This window comes from Vulpes lagopus, chromosome 24 (assembly GCF_018345385.1).
Source record: "Vulpes lagopus strain Blue_001 chromosome 24, ASM1834538v1, whole genome shotgun sequence".
NCBI classification, from domain to species: domain Eukaryota; kingdom Metazoa; phylum Chordata; class Mammalia; order Carnivora; family Canidae; genus Vulpes; species Vulpes lagopus.
Window position 1 is genome coordinate 23,120,365 of NC_054847.1, and position 25,165 is coordinate 23,145,529.

Here is a 25,165-nt window from a genome sequence, read left to right on the forward strand (position 1 = left end):
ATCATTAAATTCCAAGATGAGCTGAAAAGCCAGAGGCTGTAAGTCTTCATTGTATTTATTATTACCATGACAAAAAAATGTGTGATATCCTCCTGGAACCTACCCCATCATCCTAAAGTTAAACCAAATCACACTTGTTTCAGACCCACATTAATAATCAGAGGGAAAATAAGAGGCAAATACATGTGGGACTAATAGGTAAATGAGAAAAAAAGGAAGTTAAGTCCTTAAAAATTTGCCTTACAAAAATCCTTCCATAAATATCTAAGCAAACACCCATATTAACTACCCTCACTGGTCTGCAATTAGCCTTACAAAACTGAAACAGTGAGTCAGGGAAGAATGTAAAAATAAAACTAGGTAGGAAACTAGTTATAAAGTCAGTATTTTAGAGATAAAAAGGAATCTAAATAATCATACAGTTCAATGTCTAATGAAAGAAAGCCCCAGAAAAGTAAACTGATTTACAAGGACCCCATTTCGTTAGTAGTCAACATAACTACTTTATGTTAAAGTTTGCTTTCCAAAATTGTTAAAGGAAAAATTATAAATTGAAGCGAAAGTCAAAGAAGGTATCAGCAATGATTCATTAGGAAAATAAAATGTTAGACATAAAGGAGAAATGAGCAGAGACAGAGTAAAGTCACTGAGGTGAAGGATCCTTTAACAACTTTCCAATAAAAATCATCATTCTCAATAAAGTCTAGCTTTATTTTCTTACCAAAATATATTTGATGGCTCATAATGTAGAGAGCCAACAAATATGTATATCAAGGAAGGTCAAATATTAAAATAAAAGAAAAAAAACTGAGGCACTGTCATGGGGTACATAGACTGAGAAGATTTAAATACTAAATTCATTATACAAAAGCTGGCAGTTTGGTTAAGACCTTTAGTTGATAGTATTATATCAGAATTACTTTTCTGGTTTTGGTAACTTTGGTATTGTTGCATAAGATGTTACTATCAGGTGAAGTGTGAGGAATATATGGAAGCTGCACAATTTGGCAATTTTTCTACCAAACTAAATAAAAGCAGTTCATTAATTTTACAATATAATAAAATAAAAATAATGAATGGTTTTAGAAACACATTAGGGTTGATATACAGTAGATATCAAAAGATAGATGTAGCATCATCTGTAGAAAAAAGGGAGTTAAAATTGATATTAGTTAAAATTGATATTAATGCTGTTTTGCAACAATTTTAGTGTAGTAAGTTAAATGAATCTTTACAATTCCACAACAAAACCATAAAGTAAATTCGTGCAGAATAATTTACATACATAAGTATATAGTAAGAAACAATTCAAGGTAGGTATGCAACTATGCAAATAATAATAATAATAATGATAATAAAGCTGTGCAGGAAAATGAGATGCTGATGCAGAGGGCCTGAGAAAGTGGTAAGATGAAGATGTCCCGTGTGTACTCACTAAAATTCATAATTAATTTTTTCATTAAAAATATTGCCATGGGGCAATGGGTGGCTGAGTCAGTTAAGTGTCTACCTTGGGCTCAGGTCATGATCCCAGGGTCCTGGGACTAAGCCCTGCATCAGGCTCTCTGCTCACTGGGGAGCCTGCTTCTCCTTCTCCCTCTATACCATCCTACCGCCCATTTGTGTGTGCATGCATGTACGCGCACGTGCTCTCTCTTGCTCTGCACTGTCTCAAATAAATAAATAAAATATTTTTTTAAAATGTTGTCAAAGTTCAAATGAATCATAAGAATATGTACACCTTTACAAGGTTCCTAAAGAATCATTAGAAAGTTCATTATAAGAATAATTTAAATAAATACCAAAATGACTTCAGATAATATTGATGAAAAAAATAATGATGGATACAATAAGATCATTATTGTTCCTTATTTTAGAACAAAAAAGAATCATTCTTTAATCATTCTTAGTTCTGTGTAATCACTTTGGTTACTATTTTAAAAGTAATGACAGCCAAAATAAAGAACCTTTTCAGTGAATGTTTGTTGCATAGCTACCATATGTCCAGGCATCGTTCTAGGCCTCAAGGACTTGTCAATGAGTGAAAGTAAAACCTCTGATGTCTTGAAGCTTACCTTCTTGTAGCAAGACAACACACAAGCAAAATACATATAGGATAAGTACCAAAGAGTAAAAGTTACCAGAGAAAAGGGATAAAGGAGTCCGTTTGGGCCAGGAATATGTTCAGATACTGGATTTTAGATGCAAGGAAGGGCTAAACTGAAGAGGTAGTCTATAAGCAGAGACCTCTGAGAGGTAAAGGAGAGAGGCATGAGCATGCCTGATGGAACAGTATTCCCAACACAAGAATCCACATATGTGAAATGCCCTGAACACACCCAGAGTGCTCAGGGGATGACAAAGAGAATATGAAAAAGAAATCACAGGGATATTATGGGTTATGTAGCAGAAAAACAAATGAACAGAATATTTTTTCTATATAAATTTAAGTCCTTGTGTGGAAGATTCCTGAGGTGGTTCTAGGTAAAGTCCTCATGAACAACAGAGATAAGTGAGTCTTTATCATGACTTGTACTTATTTCCAGGGTCTTCTTTGTGAGTATTGGGAGAGGCGGTCCCTGATGGACCTTCAGTGTACCTGAACTTTCTTGCTGAGTGTGCTGAACTTTAAGGCTTTTCTGTCTTCTGATACCAAACATTTTCTTTCTTTCTCTCTCTCTCTCTCTTTTAAGATTTTTATTTATTTATTGATGAAAGACACACACACACACACACACACAGAGGCAGAGACCTAAGCAGAGGGAGCCTGATGTGGCACTGGATCCCAGGACCCCGGGATCGTGACCTGAGCCAAAGGCAGACACTCAACCACTCAGCCACCCAGGTGCCCTTAATACCAAACAATTTCTAAAGCTAGTTACAGAGGCTACTAAATCAAGGAAAGCACACGGTCCTAACTGTGTAATTGTTTACTCCACAAGGCAATGGAACTTAGAACCTTGTTGTTTGGTACAAAATTGGCTCTTTGCTCTGAAGATACGGATCTCCAGGCCATGGGATTGTCAGCTGTGGCATAATTCCTACTTGCTCAGCATCCATGTAGGCCCAGACTTCACCCTGTGAGACCAGGGATAGGGACCAGCGTCACAATGCTTATGCTTGTGCTGTCTGCTGTGCTGTAAGTGATAAATTATCTGAAGTCTCATATTCTCGTTTTCTACTTTTGACACCTATGCGGTGGTGCCAGGTTGACTCCCTGCTATCCTCCATGACAGATTTCTCAATTTTGGCCCTATTGACATTTTGGACATAATTCTTTGTCAAGGGGGACCATCCTGTGCATTGCACAATGCGCAATGCACACTAGCCTCTTTCTACTAGATGCCAATCTCACCTCCCTCCCCAGTTGTGAATACCAATAATGATTCTGCGTATTACCAAATGTTCTATAGAAGAAAGAATTACCCTTGCTCAAAAGATTGAAGTTCTACCTTTATTTTTTAATTTTCTTAAACATTTTACTTATTTGAGAGAGAGCATAAGCAAGGGAAGTGGAGAGTGGGAGAGGGAGAAGCAGACTCTCTGCCAGGCAGGGAGCTAGACACCTGTGTTCTATCTTTAAAGTTAGTGATATTTTCAAACTATTTTTAGCCCAATTTAATTTCTCTAACTTTGAATTTTCTTGTCATCAAATACAGAATTCTTTGTAATATTTTTTGGCAAAATTGAATAAGAACACAAAGTTAGGTATCTATACATACTAGGGTATAGCTGTACTACTAGTTCATAGTAAATATGATCCACCATACTTTTTTCAAATATGCAGTCTTGGAGTGGATCAAATGTCACTGAAATTCTATATATATAAAAATACTTTAAAAAGAGAAAGGCTGAATACTTCATGCTTAGCATTGTGCCAAACACTTAGAAGTGTTTATTTCAGAATCATATATTTTTCATGTATATCTCTAGATATTTTTTATATCTCTAAAAAGGGTACTTTTTAAAAACCTGAAATAATATTGAACTCAATATTATAATTTTAAATTCCTCTTTTGGGGATGAGTTACAGATACCTTAATGGCTGAAACATCAAGGTAACTGTTTCTGATTCGAAATATGCACATTCTTCTTTGATATAAAATAAAGGTTTATGAAAACTCATTTTAGTAACAGAGATGAAAGTGCTAATTCTGGTGCCAGGAACGCACTTCTATCCTTAGGAGACAGATGTGTACAAACCACAGAAGAAAACAGATGTGTATTAAAATATTTTGTATAGTTATCAGACCGTCTCCACACATTAAGTATGCTAATGTCACTGCAATATATTCATGCAAGTTATCTGAATATTGCACATTATACTAGATGACAGCTAATTTGTTGTTTTAAAACTGAAAAACTCAGAGACAAAATGTGTATTTTGCTGAGAACTTTGGTTCTTTCCAACTGCATAGGTATAGTGAGGAAAAATAAAAGTCAATAGATACAGAGAATAGAGTTGATAGATGTTGTAAGGAAGGTCTGAGGTAGTCATCACCAGTATAACTCATTTTTAGCCAGTTTAACTGGCTAGTTTAACTTGTTTAACACCAGTTTAACTCGTTTTGCTCTGCACTGAGAAAAATGACTAGAAAGAACTCACCATGAAAGAAAGAATCAGAAACACTACTCTCTGCCACAGAGTTACAGAACCTGGATTACAACTTGATGTCACAAAACCAATTCAGAAGCACAATTATAAAGCTACTGGTGGCTCTGGAAAAAAGCATAAAGGATTCAAGAGACTTCATGCAGAATTTAGATCTAATCAGGCTAAAATTAAAAATCAATTAAATCCAAACTGGAGGTCCTAACAATGAGGGTTAATGAGGTAGTAGAAAGAGTGAGTGACATAGAAGACAAGTTGATGGCAAGGAAGGAAGCTGAGGAAAAAAAGAGAAAAATAATTAAAAGACCATGAGAAAAGGTTAAGGGAAATAAATGACAGCCTCAGAAGGAAAAATAAATCTATGTTGAATTGGGATTCCAGAGGGTGCTAAAAGGGACAGAGGACCAGAAAGCATATTTGAACAAATCATAGGTGAGAACTTTCCTAATTTGCGGAGGGAAATGGGCATTCAGTTCCAGGAGATAGAGAGGTCCCCCGCTAAATTCAATAAAAACTATTCAACACCTTAAAATTTAATAGTGAAACTTGCAAATTCCAAAGACAAAGAGAAAATCCTTAAAGCAGCAAGAGACAAGAGATCCCTAACTTATATGGGGAGAAATATTAGATTAACAGCAGACCTCTCCACAGAGACCTGGATGGCCAGGAAGGGCTGGCAGGATATATTCAGGGTCCTAAATGAGAAGAACATGCAGCCAAGAATACTTTATGCAGCAAGGCTCTCATACAGAATAGAAGGAGAGATAAAGAGCTTCCAAAACAGACGGAAACTGAAGGAATATGTGACCACCAAACCAGTTTTGCAAGAAATATTAAGGGGGACTCTGTAAAACAAAGAGGATGCCCAAAGAAATAAGCCACAAAAACAGGGACAGAATAGGTATTATGATGACACTAAATTCAATCTTTCAATAGTAACTCTGAATGTGAATGGGTTTAATGATCCCATCAAAAAAAAAATGATCCCATCAAAAGACTCAGGATTTCAGACTGGATAAAAAAGCAAGACCCATCTATTCGCTGACTACAAGAGATTCATTTTAGACCTAAGGACACCGCCAGTCTGAAAATGAAGGGGTAGAGAACCATTTACCATTCAAACAGTACTCAAAAAAAAGCAGGGGTAGCAATCTTCATATCAGATAAATTAAATTTTATCCCAAAGACTGTAGTAAGAGATGAAGAGGGACACTGTATCATACTTAAAAGGTCTATCCAACAAGAGGACCTAACAATCATGAATATTTATGCCCCTAATGAGGAAGCTGTCAAATATATCAATTAATAACCACAGTAAAGACATATTAAGATAATAATACAAAAATACTGGAAGACTTCAACATGGCACTTTCGGCAAATGACAGATATCTAAGAACAACATCTCCAAAGAAACAGGAGTTTTACATGATGCACTGGACCAGATGGATTTCACAGTTATTTACAGAACTTTACATCCAAACTCAACTGAATACACATTCTTCTCAAGTGCACATGGAACTTTCTCCAGAATAGACCACATACTGGGTCACAAATCAAGTCTCAACCAATACCAAAAGATTGGGATTGTCCCCTGAATATTTTCAGACCACAATGCTTTGAAACTTGAGCTCAATCACAAGAAGAAATTCGGAAGAAATTCAAACGTGGCGGTTAAAGAGCATCCTGCTGAAAGATGAAAGGGTCAACCAGGAAATTAGAGAATTAAAAAGATTCAGAAATTAATGAGAATGAGGATACAACCATTCAGAATCTTTGGGATACAGCAAAAGCAGTCCTAATAGGGAAATACATCACAATACAGGCATCCCTCAAAAAATTGGAAAAAACTCAAATACACAAGCTAACCTAGCACCTAAAGGAGCTGGAAAAAAAACAGCCAATAAAACTTACACCCAGCAGAAGAAGAAAGTTAATAAAGATTCAAGCAGAACTCAATGTCATAGAGACCAGAAGAACTATGGAACAAATCAACAAAACCAGGAGTTGGTTCTTTGAAAGAATTAATAAGATAGTAAAACCATTAGCCAGCCTTATTAAAAACAAAAGAGAAAAGACTCAAAATAATAAAATCACGAATGAAAAAGGAGAGATCACAACCAATACCAAATAAATACAAATGATTTTAAAAACATATTATGAGCAGCTACATGCCAATAAATAGGGCAATCTAGAAGAAATGGATGCATTTCTGGAAAACCACAAATTACCAAAAGTGGAGCAGGAAGAAATAGAAAACCTGAACAGGCCAATAACCAGGGAGGTCATCAAAAACCTCCCAAAACACAAAAGTCCAAGGCCAGATGGCTTCCCAGGGGAATTTTAGTTTAAAGAAGAAACAATCCCTATTCTACTAAAGCTGTTCGAAAAGAAAGAAAAGGATGGAATACTTTCAAACTCATTCTATGAGGCCAGCATCACCTTAATTCCAAAACCAGACAAAGACCCCACCAAAAAAGGAGAATTATAGACCAATATCCCTGATGAACACGGATGCAAAACTTCTCAACAAGATACTAGCCAATAGGATCCAACAACACATTAAGAAGATTATTCACCATGACCAAGTGGGATTTATCTCTGGGAAGCAAGACTGGTTCCACACTTGTAAAGCAATCAATGTGATAGATCATATCAACAAGAGAAAAAACAAGAACCATATGATCCTCTCAAAAGATGCAGAGAAAGCATCCGACAAAATACAGCATCCATTCCTGATCAAAACTCTTCAGAATGTAGGGATAGAGGGAACATTCCTCAACATCTTAAAAGCCATCTACGAAAAGCCCACAGCAAATATCATTCTCAATGGGGAAGCACTGGGAGCCTTTCTCCTTAGGTCAGGATCATGGCAGGGATGTCCACTCTCACCACTGCCATTCAACATAGTACGGAGTCCTAGCCCCAGCAATCAGACAACAAAAAAGAAATAAAAGGCATTCAAATTGGCAAAGAAGTCAAACTCTCCCTCTTCGCAGATGGCATGATACTCTACATAGAAAACCCAAAAGACTCCACCCAAGATTGCTAGAACTCATACAGCAATTCGGCAGTGTGGCAGGATACAAAATCAATGCCCAGAAATCAGTGGCATTTCTATACACTAACAATGAGACTGAAGAAAGAGAAATTAAGGAGTCAATCCCATTTACAATTGCACCCAAAAACATAAGATATCTAGGAATAAATCTCCCCCACGACCCAGCAATTGCACTTCTGGGGATTTACCCCAAAGATACAGATGCAGTGAAACGCCGGGACACCTGCACCCCGATGTTTCTAGCAGCAAAGTTCACAATAGCCAAACTGTGGAAGGAGCCTCGGTGTCCATCGATAGATGAATGGATAAAGAAGATGTGGTCTATGTATACAATGGACTATTACTCAGCCATTAGGAAGCACAAATACCCACCATTTGCTTCAATGTGGACAGAACTAGAGGGTATTATGCTGAGTGCAGTAAGTCAATCAGAGAAGGACAAACATTATATGGTCTCATTCATTTGAGGAATATAAGAAATAGTGGAAGGGAACAAAGGGGAAAGGAGAGACAATGAGTGGAAAATATCAGTAAGGGAGACAGAACATGAGAGACTCCTAACTGGGAAGTGAACAAGGAGTAGGGGAAAGGGAGGTGGGCGGGGGGTTGGGGTGACTGGGTGATGGGCACTGAGGGGGGCACTTGATGGGGTGAGCACTGGGTGATATGCTATATGTTGGCAAATCGAACTCCAATAAAAATATACAAAAAATAAAAAGAAAATAAAAATAAATAAAAATAAAACATTAAAAAAAGATATCACATGTGAGTTTGCCACTGTAAATCTGGGAAATATGTGTAACTTCTGTCAAAAATTTTGTTGAAATATTTTGAAGAATTTAAGGTTATATTTTTCCTTCTTTTAGTCTTATATGACACCTGTGTTTTCAAGGTATTTTCCAATGAATTATTTCTAAGACACTGTCTTGGTCACTGGTGTATCTCCAGGACTTAGAAGAACACCACCTATCTATAACATGACCCCAATAAATATTGGTTGTCTGTGTGAATATATAAATGAATGGCTCACCATCCCTTCATGAATAATTCCAGTTTTCTTCCCAATGATATGCAAGACTTTCATAATTACCTGCCACTATGAACCTCTCTTATCAGCACTGTGATCCGAGAATCTGTGTTATTATACTACTTTTAGATAATTGGCATGCTGTTTGATTCAGTATTTTACCTTTAATTTTTTTAGAGGTAATTATGATATAAAACTGATGTTTTCCTTTTGCTTCATTTTAACTGTACAATCCTTGAAGTAGTCTCAATGTGAAATACTATAGAGGACTTGCCAAAGTAATTATGTGTATGTTAAGAAATTGGTTCCAAAGCTATTTTTTTAAAATAACCGATTAAGTCATAACTGAAAGTAGATGGATGAAGATTGTAGCACAACTACCCCACAATGAGACATATCTTTGTTAGAAAAAATCCCTAATATAATATAAAAGGAAGAAATTCAATGGTATAAGATTTAGGGAAAAGGCTTCGTAGGCTAAGAACAAACTAAACTAGAACAACATCCATCTAAGAGGGAAGATGAACACTTAAGGCTGTTCTTTTTTTTTTTTTTTTTTAAACTCTGCTTGAAGAAACCAACTTCTATTAACATGAACAAAAGTAATCATAGTTTCACTAGCTGTACTGAAACTCTTCTCTCTTTTTTTTTAACATGCTTATACATAACTGCATTTCTTTATTTTGCAATAGTTGCTCTCTTCTAAAATAGAAGATTTTGGTCCAATGCCAGCAAGAGACCTAGATGACAGTGTAAGGACAACACTGAAACCAGGGTGTGCTGCAATCTGGATGACGTCCATTCTCTGTACTGGGAACTCAGTACTTGGCTTCTGCTAGCCAAGAAGAGATGCAGGGAAACACCTTACTCTGAAGGACTGTCTGTCCCTTGTGTTTTGGGGAGACAATGGGTCTGAAAACTCCTCTCTGCCAAGCAGCAAATATGCCTTGCCTTTTTGTCTTTTGCACAATATAATATTTATTTTTTAAAAAATATTTTATTCATTTCTTTGAGAGAGAGAGAGAATGGTGGGGGGCAGAAGGAGAGGGCCTGAGCACAGAGCCCGATACAGGGCTCTATCCCACAACCCTGAGATCATAACCTGAGCCAAAATCAAGAGTTGTATGTTTAACTAACTGAGTCACTCAGGCACCTCTATAAAATTAACTTTTTAAATGAACAAATCGTTTTGCCAGAAAAGGAAGATATGAATGCATTTCATTTTGTACATATTTCAAAAGGGCAGTCAGATGTTTGTTAGTAAAATAATTCACATGGCCCTCCCTAAAGGAATCACTATAAACAGTTCATTAGTCTTTTTTAAAAAAAATAATAAATTAACAGAATTAGAATCATCCTGCCTGCAAAAAAAATTTTTCAACTGTTTACTCTTCAGTTTGTCTTAGAGTGTGTTCATACCAGTATATAGCTCTACCTCATGCATTTTAACTGCTACTTAATATCATTCATAGCAAAAATGCATCATACCTCTTTTGACGACATTTATGCTATTTGTTATTACAAATAATGTTATTATAAATTTAAACACGTGTACACATCAATTGGATAGATAACCAATAATGGAATTGTACTGAGTATTATACGTAATTTAATTTTGATAGATATTACCAAATAATGCTTCAAAACCACTGTTAGCTGTTTACAATTTCCCCAATAGTGTGGAAAATATATTATTCTCTTATTGCCTCACTAATATTGCCTATTGCCAATTTCTAAATTTTTAATCTAATGATAAAGGTAGAAAGGTCATATTTTATTGTATTATTTTAGATTTTCATGATTAATATAATGCTGGACATTTCTCTATGTGTCTAATTAGGAAATTTGTATTTTTTTGTGAATTACCTTGACACATATTCTTTATTTTTTTTTCTGATATTGTCTTTATTCTGTAAAATAATCATTCTTTTCTGTTACATATGTTAAGACTTTTGCCTAGTTTATTTTCTCCTTGCTTAGCATGTCATAAAAATATGTTTTACATTTACATAAATTATTTATGTAATTTATTTAATAGCTTCTGGGTTTTTGTGTCTTAAGAAAATGTTCCACATTATAATACTAATAAAGAAAAACATATTTTCCTAAATTTTATATTTTTTGTTCTATTTAAGCTTTATTTTTGTATGCTTTATATAAAATTCTAACTTTATCTTTTTTTTCCCACTTAAATGAATAGATGCATCCCAATCCATTCTTTATGTATACTTTCTAGGGTATAATTAATGCCAGAGGGGATGGATTGAACTGAACCCATTATTTTTAATTCACTTAGTTATTAAGTTGCTTTAAAGATTGCCTTAAGGCCTTCTTTTTATCTCTTTTAGTCATTATTAAGACCATAGGGTCCTCCTTTTCACCTCTTATATTCAAAGTTTATATTTGTGATATTTTAGGCTATGGTTTCTTGCTCTCTGATCAATATAGTCCAATCTGTACTCTACTTAGAAAATTCTCATTATTTTCAATGATTCATGGTATACTTTTTTTTCAATTTCTCAGTGCTGTTATCAATTTATTTTGTTAATATATTTCATTGATTTTCATGAATATAGAGTGCAAAATCTGGCATAATGGTCTGCTTGGTCTTTTTTTTAAGATTTTATTTATTTATTCATGAGAGATGCAGAGAGAGAGGCAGTGGCACGGGCAGAGGGGTTCCCTTTAGGGAGCCTGATGTGGGACTCGATCCGGGGACTCTGAGATCACACCCTGAGCCAAAGGCAGACACTCATCTGCTGAGCTACCCAGGTGTCCCTACTGCTTGGTCTTATATTTAGTTCTTTGATTCACTTGTAATCTGACAGATGCATTAAACAAGAATGTAGATTCTTTGAGAATGACGATCTTATAATTTCAGATGAACACCTCACCTACTATCTGCAGATCTTTGGTAATTTAATAATGCTTTATATAGATAAATAAATGGAAAGCTTAGCAATAAATAAGAATCAGATTTTCAGATAAGCTTTTTTAAAAGATTTTATTTATTTATTAGACAGAGAGAGAGCACAAGTAGGCAGAGTTGGAGACAGAGGCAGAAGGAAGAAGTAGACTCCCTGCTGAGCAGAAAGCATGCTGTGGGACTCGATCCCAGGACTCTGATATCATGACCTGAGCCAAAAGCTGATGCTTACTCAACTGAGCCACACAGACACCCCTCAGATACGATTTAATCATATCATGCTGTACTATCTCTTTAATAACATTTTTTTTTTTTCTGACAACCAAAGCATTAAGCTATTTTTCTTTTGGGAAGGTGAAAATTCCCATCACTACATTTATTTATTTGTTTATTTTTTTGTTTTTCTGTTTACTGCTTAAAAAATACAAAATGAGCTTATTGAAAGTAGAAAACACAAATCTTTTTGCATCAAGTGGATTTTTTTATGTGTAAACTGTGGATGTTTAAGAGCATCACAAGGGATTCACATGTATTCCTAAGTAGTACTCAGTATTTTAAAGAATTGCTTCTAATGCTCAGGTGAAGGGAGACAAAGCAGTTTTTAAAAATACTTCAATCTTGCTCTTCAAATTCCCATTTGCATTAATGAATCATAGACATGTAGCATTGGGCTTTATTTAGGATGCAGAAAGCTGCAAAAGAATATTGAAACACATAACAATAAGAGAAAGACCAATAATCTAAGAGATCATAACTTTTCTTGAGTCTAAATGAAAGCTGAGATCCCAAGGCAACAAGATGAAAAATCCAAAGAGTGACAGGCCTCTTCCAGGAAAAAAAAAATGAGATGCATGGAGTGTTGTGCCATTGGCAAAGCAAAGGAGGAAAAGGAAACCGCCATAAAAATAGACATTTAAGAAAGCTAAAATGGCAAAGAATTCTTCAAACTAGATTTGGTTTAATGTGAAAGTTTAGAATTATTGGGACAAATCAGTGCAAGAGATTTCTTTTGCTGAGTCCGCAAGAGAAATACTCAAGGCATAACAGGAAACCTGAGACAGATTCCTGTGTGTCTCACAGATGTGAAACCCACCGTATCCCCTAAACTCTGCTCTCATACAAAGGAAATCCTCTAAACAACTATGGATGGAGAGGAGACTTTCCCACTCTCAGATGAAAGACCAATATCCACTGACTGTGAGAGGTGTATAGAAAAACAGTCACCTGCCTTGAGAAAAGGAGCAGGAAACCTTGTCTTCCTCAAAGATAAGGTGATCTGTAAAGTTTAGCTGCCTTGAGGGAGAAGTAGACCCAAAAGCCATGAAATCCTGAGGGGAGAGTAGGAAACACCCTTGATCCTACCACAAGTTTGTTACTCAGAACAAGCAACACTTGTCTTAGAGAAGAGTAAGAAGTTCTACTGCCACTGGTCCAAAGCAAAGGTGCTTGAGATGATGCTGAGAGAACAGGAGATGCAAGGCTGTTCGCCTCTAGAGAAGGCACAGTAAAGCTGCTTAAAACCATAATTGGATTCATACAAAAACAAACGACAACAACAACAACAATAAAACAAAACAAAAAGCAAACAAAAAACATGGATATTTGTCATCCCCTGGGAGGGGATGACAGCAGCAGGTTATTTCCAGGCCAAGACTTCCCACAGAACATGGCAGACATTGGCTCCCAAGGGAGAAGAGGTACAGAAAGACCCACCTCAAAACCCCAGACACATACAGCCTAAGACCAAGACTGAACTAAGAAAATGGAGAACATCTCTTCCACCTCCTAGAAGCTTCTCACTTAATAACACAGCACAATAATCTCACTGAGGGAAGGGTAAGAGTGTGGAGAGAGATGGCTCAGTAAGGCAGCTGTGAATGGACTATTGAAAGAAAGCTGAGGAATGAACAAGAATTCTCAAGTCTCCACATCAAGCACAAAGTAGTATCAGACCATCACTGGAGGGATCTTAAAGCTCTGGTTTACTGAAGTTAACTATAATAAGAACAAAATCCAAACCCAATCCAATTACTGAATAGAATGACCAAAATCTCCACACTAATAACTGACAGAAGAGATATGTTAATTCTCCAGGCATAAATTTTATTAATTTGAATCTCTAAGTTTTTTTTTAAATTCAATGTTTGATATTTAATAAATAATTATGATATATAAAAAAGCAATAAAAAATAAACAACTGAGATAAATTGGTAAACAAAAGAGGTGCATCTGTCAATAGAATCAGACCCTAAGATGACTGTGATGTGGAAACCTTCTAATCAAAACCATGAGTTATCAATATACGTCTATTACAATGGCTCAAATGAAAAAGATTGATAATATGTGCATTGATGAGAAGACAGAACAACTGAAACTCTCATACTTTGATGTTGGGAAAGCAAAAATAATCCAGCTACTTTGAAAAGAAAGTTTGGACAGACTGAAGAGTTTGGAAGCTTCTTACAAAGTTATACACAATCTTACCATTTTACCAGACAATCCACTTATAGAAAGGAAAACACATGTCTACACAACGTATCGTATACAAGTGTTTATAACAGCTTTCATCATAACTGACTAAACTTAAGACAACCCAAATGAACATCAACTTGTAAAAGAAAAAAAAAAAAAAAAAACTTGTGGTACATCCGTACCCTTGATCTTAGCCAAAAGGCCAAGAAGCAATGTGCTTCGTCCATACAGTATAACAGAATCCAACATAAAAGAAAATGAATAGGTACATTCAGCAACCTGGGGGAATCTCAAAAGCATTATCTAAGTGAAGCAAGCCAAATTCAAAAGCTATTCACTATATGATTAATCTTTTCTTACATTCTAGAAAAGGTGAAACTCTAATAGAAAAATCAGACCAGAGTAGAAATTAGACTATTACGTGTTAAGAACTTTCTGGGGAGTTGGAAATATTTTAATTTGATTGTGGTGTTGACTATTCATCTGGGTACATTAAATTGTTTCCTTAAAAAAGGGGGGGGTGTGCAGAATCCTTGGGTGGCTCAGAGGTTTTGTGCCTGCCTTTGGTCCAGGATGCGATCCTAGAGTCCCAGGATCGGGTCCCATGTCTGGCTCCCTGCATGGAGCCTGCTTCTCCCTCCTCCTGTGTTTCTGCCTCTCTCTCTCTCTCTATGTCTATCATGAATGAATGAATGAATGAATGAATGAATGAATGAATGAATAAATGAATAAATAAATAAATATTTTAAAAAAGGTTACTTTTACTGTATGTAAATTATGCTACAAAAAAAACCCTGATTTTTAAAAATAAAATATAAACACAGCCAGCGATTATTGGAAGGAAAATACAGGTATTCAAAATAAAATTTGTAGCTATTTTTAGATCGAACAAAAGAATACCAGTTAATTCAACCAGTATGATTAGAAGAAAAAGAAAGAAAGAAAGAAAGAAAGAAAGAAAGAAATCCATAACTTCAAGATTTTTGCCTACACGACACCAAATAAATAATATTATTGACATTTAATCCAGTATTTTTACTCTAAATATAGCTAAATATACCTGGAAAGTTTCTACTCAAATCAACCTGTGGTAGAGAGGGTATAGAATGTATATATTCATGGTTAGGTGTGCTAATTTTTTTTCTGTAAGAGCACACTCTTCATAACCCAACTTGATCAATTCACAACTCATGACTGTCATATCCAAAAGTAACATAATTTTCTCTGGGACATAAGGTGAAAGAGTATAGGCAATGGGAATTAATTAATAGCAACAGTTCTATGATTTGTGATGCATAGTCAATACGCATTTTTTTTCATTTATCTTGAGAGCCACTGCTAGTCTGGAACTGGAAATAATTTTAATTTTTATATATGTTGTGATTCTAGAGAATTTGGATAGAAAATTAACTCAGATGATATAACTCACTGGCCACAAATATAACATTTTAGAAAATATGCCACATCTAGTCCTTTCACTTAAAAATATAAATGACAGGCAAAAGTTACATTTGAGTTGTTACAATTGAGGAAAAGGCTGAGAAGGTGAAGAGATACTCTTTCACAACATGACCGGGGATGGCATTGTCTTGCAACCTCTTGAGAATTTTAGAGTGTGCTTTTATTATTATTTTCAAACACATTTTTTAATTTGAAAAGACTCAATTCTAATCCTTGCAAAATCCTTAAAGTGTTTAAAATAAAAATTAAGAATCTAGGTAATATTAAAATTACATAATAAAAAAAGGAACTAGGAGCATAAAGGGGAGTGAAAATATTATTTGTTACCACCTGTATGTTTAAATGAATTTTCAAAATAGTCTTACACTTGTTTTCCTTTCCAGGTGTCATTTGGACCACTGCCTAATGACTATTAGAACATTGGCAATTTAGTTGCAGAATTAGGAGCAATAGTAACTCACTGTGACATTTGTAATGGGATGTTAAAATTAAAGATTGGGTTATGAGCCAAAATGATAAAAAAAAAATGCAAAAAAGAATGTAGGGGGAAAAAGTTCTCATTTTTACAATGAACTAGATCAGAATTGTTTTCACAACTCGTGGAGGTCTCAACAGGATCAACAATGTAAAGGGAAGAGAACTTTCAAGATGTTACTTTTCTCTATGACTCTAGTCCCTGCCCTTCAATCTCCCAAGGTGATAGGAAAGAGCTCCAGTGATGGAGCTTCCATGGCACTTCTGAGAGATCTCTGAATTGAGCTCTTAAAGTTGGTGGCAGAGTAGTTAGTGGTGGTTGATTTGCACTATTTCTATACTCCCAGAGTTTACTGTGGCAGAAGGTTTGCAAATTATTCTGTAGACCAGACAGAAAAGAACGCTGGCCGAGGAATGTCTTTAGATGAGTACAAAGTTGTCAGCTGGGTATGAGGACTCAAACAATTACACGATGGGCGTGAACTAGATATTCAGGGATGCAAAGTCACTAGCATAGAATTCCATATATACTTTGGCCAAGGGAAAGGAAAAAGTGAGATTCAACAGAAAAGCCCCCAAAAGCTTGCACATCTATACAGACAGGTATAGAGACACACACATACCCAAATCCCTCAAGAGAGTAAATTTTAAGTAAATTTTAAAGATTCATTATGCTCAGAGAGAGGCCAGTTTACAACGAGACTTGTTCAAATAAGACACTTGCTGTCTCCTTATCACTCCTAACCATTCACACCCCTCTCATTAATTCCGGCCAATGTTGAGAAGTGAGTGAACACTGGTAACTGACTAGCAAGCTGGGATTGTTGGCAGGGAAAATAAGTGCAGGGCAAAGAAAGATGAGGAACCAAATACATCCTCCTTTCCTTTTCCAGGCTTCCAGCCAGAACACAATACAAGTGATAAGCATGGAAGACTTGATGATAGATTGAATTTAGAATTGTGATATACATGTACATATAGTGGACTGGATTGGGCATCTAATTACCAAATTGATACTGTGTTTCTGATTTAAAGTCTGAGAAATCTGTCAGTTGCCTAGTTGTGAGGAGAAAGGATTGGGATTTGATGGAGTTTTGCTCTCAAAAGTTTTGTTAGTAAGAGAGTCTACAAAATACATTTTCAAATCCAAATAGGAGACAAAAAATAGTTATGCTTCAGATAGATCAGATCATTTTTCGATATGTTTGTTACACATATGACTATTACCACCCCCTTACAATCTTCTCAAAATGGTTAGTTTTATGGGAACTTGCTCAGCTTGCAAGATTAGCATTTTTTTTTAAGATTTTATTTACTCATTTATTATAGTCACAGAGAGAGAGAGAGACAGAGGCACAGACACAGGCAGAGGGAGAAGCAGGCTCTATGTAGGCAGCCCGATGTGGGCCTTGATCCCGGGTCTCCAGGATCATACCCTGGGCTGATGGCGGTGCTAGACCGTTGAGCCACCTGGGCTGCTCTGAGCTAACCTTTCCTACTCTAGGACCCTCACAGTCATGTCAGCCAAAAATAATTTATCAAATGTGGTTTTAATCAAAACATTGTATTAAAAAAAAAACATTGTATTAAATTAAGCAATACTACAATTAGAGTCAAAGTTTACAGTAGTAGTTCTGGGTTAATAAAGGACTCCCAAATGATTCCTTGAGTAACAAATAAAAATCACATAATGCTAAGGCTAATTAAGCAACTGGGTAGAATGCATTTCTTTTAATTTATTCTGAAAATTGGTAACTTGTTTAAAATGTGCAAAAAATTATGCTTATCAGAATACCTATAGACAAAATGGTTACATTTGTGATAAGATTCTAATGGTACTTTGGAGATTACCAAGTATTTTCACATTATCTCTTTTGACCTTCACAGCAATTTAGCATTTACAAGATAATAGACTTTTTGTAGAAGCTTCTGGAGCTATTCTCAGCTAATGTGTGTATCCATGTATTTGTAGTTTGTTGTATGAATGCATCTGTAGTACAAATAGCATGCATTTGTCCATGTTTATGCCTGATATAAATGCCTATGTTGTGTAGAAACAAATAAGGGGATAGATCTCTTCTTCAAATTCATTAGCCACACAATCAATTACATTTTTTTATGACATTGTATTTTAAATCCAGAGTTCAAGCTTCTATTCATGTCAACTTTTCAGACAAAAGGATATGATATTGGCTTACAGTTTTTTCAAATATCTCATATACTTCATGACAAATATTTTAAAATATGATAAATATATAGTTGCAAATTAACAACGAAACTGAACCCATATTTCAGAACTCAAATTTCTAGTGAATCCTGGAAAAACATTTTATTGATAGTTAATGGGAGTCAGTATATGCAAACAGGCTATGACCTTGCTACTCAGTACGACAGTATCCATTAGATTCTTATGACTTGCAAATGCTCATAAATCTCTTCTTAAAGTTTTAATTAGGAAATGTCTCATAACCAATAAATGTATTCATTATTTTTTTTCTAATGGTAGGTCGGTGTCTACATCTCTCAGAGTCTCAGAGCTTTTCCTTTAAGAGTTAATGTCAGAAAAATGAGATTGATATGCACCTGTAATCTAAAAGCAGTGAGTGAAAGGTAGTTTTTAATCTTAAAATGTTTTGCAAGGCATACTCACTATTTAAAGTTCATGGCATATGATGTAATGAGAATTGGATATTATTTAAGACTGATGAATCACTTACATCTACCTCTGAAACAAATAATACATTATATGTTAATTAATTGAATATAAATGAATAAGCAACAAAAAACAAAGTTCATGAGAACTTTCTAACATAACTTGTGATATCTTAACATGTTTGTTTCATTGCTGTAAAACTGGCTCTCTATGACTAGAAACTCCTAGAGAGTTGTATAATGCTGAAGTTTATTGACATTCAAGTACAAAGGGTGAGCTTTCCCCAAAGGTCAGGAACAAGACAACAATGTTCACTCTCGCTTCTTTTATTAAACACAGTTCTGGAAGCTCTAGCAACAGCAATCAGACAACACACACAAAGAAATAAAAGGCATCAGAATTGGCAAGGAAGACGTAAACCTTTCCCTATTTGCCGACAACATGATACTAAATATAGAAAACTCTAACAACTCCACCAAAAAACTACCAGAGCAGATAAATAAATTCAGTAAGGTTGCAGAATACAAAATGAATGTATAGAAATCCATTGCATTTCTATACACTAATAATGAAGTAGCAGAAAGAGAAATTAAGAAAACAATCCCATTTATAAGTACACCAAAAATAATTAAATACCTAGGAATAAACTTAGCCAAAGGGCTGGAAGATCTGTACTCTGAAAGCTATATAAAACACTGATGAAAGAAATTCAAGATGACACAAACAAATGGAAAGATATTTCATGCTCATGGATTGAAGTACAAATATTATTAAAATATCTACACTACCCAAAGCAATCTACAGATTTAATGCAATCCCTATTAAAATACTAAATGTTTTTTTCACAGAACTAGAACAAACAATCCTAAAATTTGTATGGAACCACAAAAGATATCAAGTAGCCAAAATAACCTTGAATAAGAAAAATAGTATCATAATTCCAGACTTCAAGCTATATTGCAAAACTGTAGTAATCAAAACAATATGGTATTGGCACAAAAATAGGCACATAGATCAATAGAATAGAAAGCCTAGAAATAAACCTACAATTCTGTGGTCAATGAATCTTTGAGAGAGGAGACAAAAATATGGGAAAAGGTAGTCTCTTCATCAAATGGTGCTGGGAAAACTGGGAAGCTAAATGCCTAAAAGAATTAGATTGGACTACATTCTCATACCATACACAAAAATAAACTCAAAATGGATTGAAGACCTAAATGTGAGACCTGAAATCAAAAACTTCTAGAAGAGGGCACAGGCAGCAATTTCTCTGACACTGGCTGTAACAACATCTTTCTAGATAGGTCTCTTGAAGCCAGGGAAACAAAAGCAAAAATAAACTATTGAAACTATATAAAAAATAAAAAGCTTCTGCATAGCAAAAGAAATAACCAACAAAACTAAAAGGCAACCTACTGAATAAGAGAATATATTTGCAAATGACATATCTGGTAAGGGGTTAGTGTACAAAATATATAAAAAAAACTTATACAATTCAATACCCAAAGCATAAATAATCCAATTAAAAAACACACAGAGACATGAACAGGCATGTCTCCAAAGAAGACATACAGATGGCCAACAGACACATGAAAAGATGCTTAATATTACTAATTATCAAGGAAATACAAATCAAAATCACAATGAGATACCACCTCACACTTGTCAGAATGGCTAAAGAAACAAATGTTGACAAGAATATAGAGAAAAAGGAAGCCTGAGGGAACACACCTGGTGCAACCACTGTGGAAAACAGTATGGAGGTTCCTCAAAAATTTAAAAGTAAAACTACCATTTGATCCAGTAATTATACTACTGGGTATTTATCCAAAGAAAATGAAAAAAAATTTTGAAGGGGTATGTGCACCCTATGTTTATTACAGCATTATTTACAATAGCCAAATTACGAAAGCAGCCTAAGTGTCCATTGATAGATGTATGCATAAAGAACATAAGTTTTTTATAATATCTATTATGTATAATATATATATATATATATTACTCATACATAAAAAAGAATGAAATCTTATTTGCAATAACATTGGTCAACCTAGAGGGTATAATGCTAAGTGAAATAATTTCTCTCATATGCGGAATTTAAGAAATAAAACAAAGGAATGACAACAAAAAACAAAAACAGAAAAAGAGAGAGAGAGAAACCAAAAAATAGACTCTAACTATAGGGAACAAACAGAGCATTACCAAATAAGAGGGCGAGAGGATGCCTGAAATAAGTGAAAGGAATTAAGAGTACACTTACCTTGATATACATTGAGTAATATATGGAATTGTTAAGTTGCTATGTTGTACATCTGAGACTAATATGGCACTGTATGTTAACTACACTGGAATAAAAATAAAACTAAAAATAAATACACGCATACCTACACACAAACTGGATCTTTATGACAAACTAGAAATTCCTGGGGAATAACGATATAGTTCATTGATATCCAAGACGAAATCGTGATCTCTAGAAAATGATAATCTTACTCTAAGGTTGGTATCATTTGGGAAAGATAAAGTCCTGTAATCTGTTGTAAGTAGCCACCCACTGACCAGTTAGATTAGAGACCTAGAAATATTTCTGGAGTTCTGAAGTGGGTCTTAATTTGGTGGGCACATCTGGGGGTGGGGCTGGTGTTGTAATGAAGTTTACTTTTTTTTTTTCTTTTTAAGATTTTACTTATTTATTCATGAGAGACCAGAAAAAGAGGCAGAGGAAAAATAAGGAGTCTCCTTGCGTGGAGCCCGATGTGGGACTCAATCCCAGGATCATGCCCTGAGCCTAAGGCAGAAGCTCAAGGTCGAGCCACCCAGACATCCCTGTAGTGAGGGTTCTAAGGATTACAATGATGACTAATAATTCATGTTCAGGTATAATATCATGCATTTCAAACCCACAAAGGAACTGTTGGATTCTAAAATCCATGGAGGGAGTACAGAGATGCCGGTGATGGGACCCAGCTGAAGAATAGGGTTTGATCCTCAGATGCTGGACAAGCTAACATACAAATAAGGCACTACCCTTCCATAGAATGTCAACAGATTATCTTCAAACATGTCATTTGTAGAATATGTTCTGCACAGAAAGACTCCTTCCCCTTCCTCCTGGCTACACTTCTATTCATAATGTCAAAAAAGAGATTCTAAGTTGCCGCCTATCCAAAGTGTTTCATTGTTCTCCAATTTCATGATGCTTGTAAATACCATCAGTAAAAGGAGTCTGAGGTGTGGAAACCTGTACCCATTTCGGATCTCAATCAAATAGCACCCACCGTAAAAATATATATGTATAAGTTCGGTCCATAAACTGGTTATGAGCACAGGCTTTTTGTTAGTACCTGTGGCTGTTGTAACAAATTACCACCAACTTGGTGACCTCAGATCTCCAGTTTAATTATGGGAGCTGTTGAAAGTAGTTTTTCTGTTATAGCTGCAGGCATTAATAACTTTCAAAATCAGGAAAAATGCTTTGAGTGGTTTTTTTTCAATATTTTAAAAATATGGAACAATATGAAAGATTGTTTTAACATGCTTTCTATTTGGATATATGTATCCCAGTAGAATTAATTTATACAGTAGAAACAAGTACTGTATTAACAGAATGCATACAATAATAAATTGAATAGTAAATTATCATTTTTATATTTTTATCCTTTCTACTGAAAATTATAATGCATACTGCAGTGAAAAATGAATCTTGGACAGGACACCCAAGGAGATGAAAGTGAATTTGATCTTATAAAAAGCATCTATCTTGTTCTCTTAGATAGTATAATAGTTATACCTAGAGAGAATGGTTTATTTAAATTCCCTGACCACTTAGTCTAATTGTGCTTCCTGTTGATATCTCCTTTTACTTTTTACCACAGTGTCCTACTTTATTTCTGGTACAGCAGTTATCATTATCCTATTCATTTATGTGTTTATTATCTGCCTCTCACTATTTCGGTACAAACTAAGTATGAAACTTTATCCTATTTCCTGCAGCATTCCCATCACCTATAATAGCACCTGCACCAGTGAAGGCATTTGCAGAATTTATTTATTAACTAGACCATCAAATAAATCAAATAATAAATTAAAAGAAATAGTATGAATTTTATAAAAAATGTAGTAAGAATTCTAGAGAATAGAAAACTTAGAGATTGGTAAATGCTCTGTCTTAATAGAAGTCTATTTTAATTAAATCACTAATATGTCTTCATTTCATAGATACTTTTAGTACTCATTGAGGTAGATGTAAGTATCTAGATGTAAGTAAGGGACAATTTTCCCTTTTCTTTTATTTAACTGCTGTTTTAGCTCACAAGATTCTACAGACTATAGAATATACCACATTTAGGAAGTTTTCCATACACCTCTGAGAGAAAAAAAGAAAAATCAAAGAATGAATAGAGATGGGACTTTTTTGAAATGCTTTTTTGGTGTTTTTCTTTCTTTATAGAAAACCTCTAAGCCTACATGAAAGATGTTCAAAATATTAATGTTTTATTTACAAACAGCAAAATCTTTATATCCTTGTACTTCAAACTGTACAAATTTATCTAAGACTCAGAATTTCTACCAATCTTACAAAATACTTTGTCAAACCAAGCATTGCCTCTCAGTCTTCAGGTTGGATAGTGATACGCTAGCTAAATTAGTGACTAAATTAGTGACTACACATAGAATTTTCTGATTTCAAGAATGATAAACTGTCAATTGCCAAATATAAGTTCTGTCTTGACATGTTGTTAATCCTAGATCATAATGTCTATTATTATTCTCTTGGTAAGAAAGAAGATTAATAAAAAAGCATTAAGCAGTCCTTCCATAGGAATACCAAAATGTTAAGTAATTTCATGTGTGAAATCTACAAAATGTTCCCATAACCTTCATACTGCCAAAGCAACACGGTACAGATGTGCCTGGCAGTCAAGTGGCTATTACAACTGATCTCTGTTGCTGGTGAAATGCAAAGATTTACCAATGTCACTGATAAGATATTGTCATCAAAGTTAGGGTTATTAGCTGGAACATTCAGTCACAGCATAGGAACTGACATATTTTGAAAGGAAACCAAGAACCTTCTATGTTACATTTCAGTCCTTCATGAAAGGCCTGATGTGGGATTCGATCCCAGGACCCCAGGATCATGAGACCTGAGCCTAAGCAGACGTTCAACCACTAAGTCACCCAGGTGGCCCTCTCTGCTCCATTCTGCACACCACCACCAGATTGATTCTCTTAAAATATGTTTTCATTCACATTATCCTTTGACTCAAAGCATTTCCTGCCCCTTAGCCCTTCAGGATTTCCTCCAGTCCCTTCACATCACATTTCAGGTCTTTCATTTAATCACCTCTCACTTTTCATCGATCCTCTGACCCTATTCCCTGCAAGCAAAACCTCCTGTAATGATCTACTTAATGCCCCTTCATTCTCTTTCTGGAGTTCTTGATTTTTTTTTTTCTTTTTTTCTACGGAATTCCTGGTGGCTGAAATATCCTCCCCTACCTTGTAACATTCTTCCTTTAAGATCTACCCCAAATACTTCCTGAACACATAAAGTTCTCTAGGAACATTCACATGAAGACATCTTTTCCTTCCTGTGGAGACCCATTACATGGACATTCTCCAATAATTATATATTTTTTTGGGTCCACTTAAACTTAATTAAATCAAATGCTGCAAAGTATTTACATTTTTTGTGCATTTATATTATTTCCAAAGGTAGATTATGAACTCCTTAAAGGTGGTAACCACTTTCTAACATTCCTTTTATCTTCTAAGAGAACTAGCACAGTGTTCCTCATCTAATAAACATATAATTAATGTTCCCTAAATGAAGGATTTTTAAAATATTTGAGAAGTAAGCAGATTTTATATGTGAGAAAACTGAGTACCAGAATCATTACTGAACACGTCTACAGGTGACTGACTAGCAGTCAACGATTTGCCTTGCTTAATTATTAAAGATATTTTCTCCTGGGATGCATGTGTGACTCAGCAGTTGAGCATCTACCTTTGATACAGGGTGTGATCCCGAGGTCCGGGATCGAGTTCTGCATCGGGCTCCCTGCATGGATCCTGCTTCTCCCTCTGCCTAAGTCTCCACCTCTCTCTCTGTGTCTCTCATGAATAAATAAATAAAATCTTAAAAAAGATATTTTCTACTGGGATACACGTGTGGCTCAGCAGTTGAGCGTCTACCTTTGACTCAGGGCATGATCCTTGGGTCTGGGATCGAGTTCTGTATCAGGCTCCCTGCAGAGAGCCTGCTTCTCCCTCTGCCACACTCTCTTCTCTCTCTCTCTGTGTCTCTCATGAATAAATAAATAAAATCTTAAAAAAGATATTTTCTACCTATACCAAGTTATATTATTTTGTTACTTGATTGGTTGCTCCTAAGCCATGAAATTTATAAAATACACTGTTTTAATAAAGTATAGGCATATATGTTTGCAAATATAGTCTTGCATATAAATATCTGTAAG

General features: G+C 35.1%; 1 protein-coding gene across 1 annotated transcript in view; it reads right to left on the reverse strand.

Moving 5' to 3' along the window:
• Positions 1–25,165, reverse strand: part of LRP1B (LDL receptor related protein 1B) — a 1,815,754-nt gene that overhangs the window by 722,093 nt on the left and 1,068,496 nt on the right. The gene's annotated exons all lie outside the window — the stretch shown is intronic.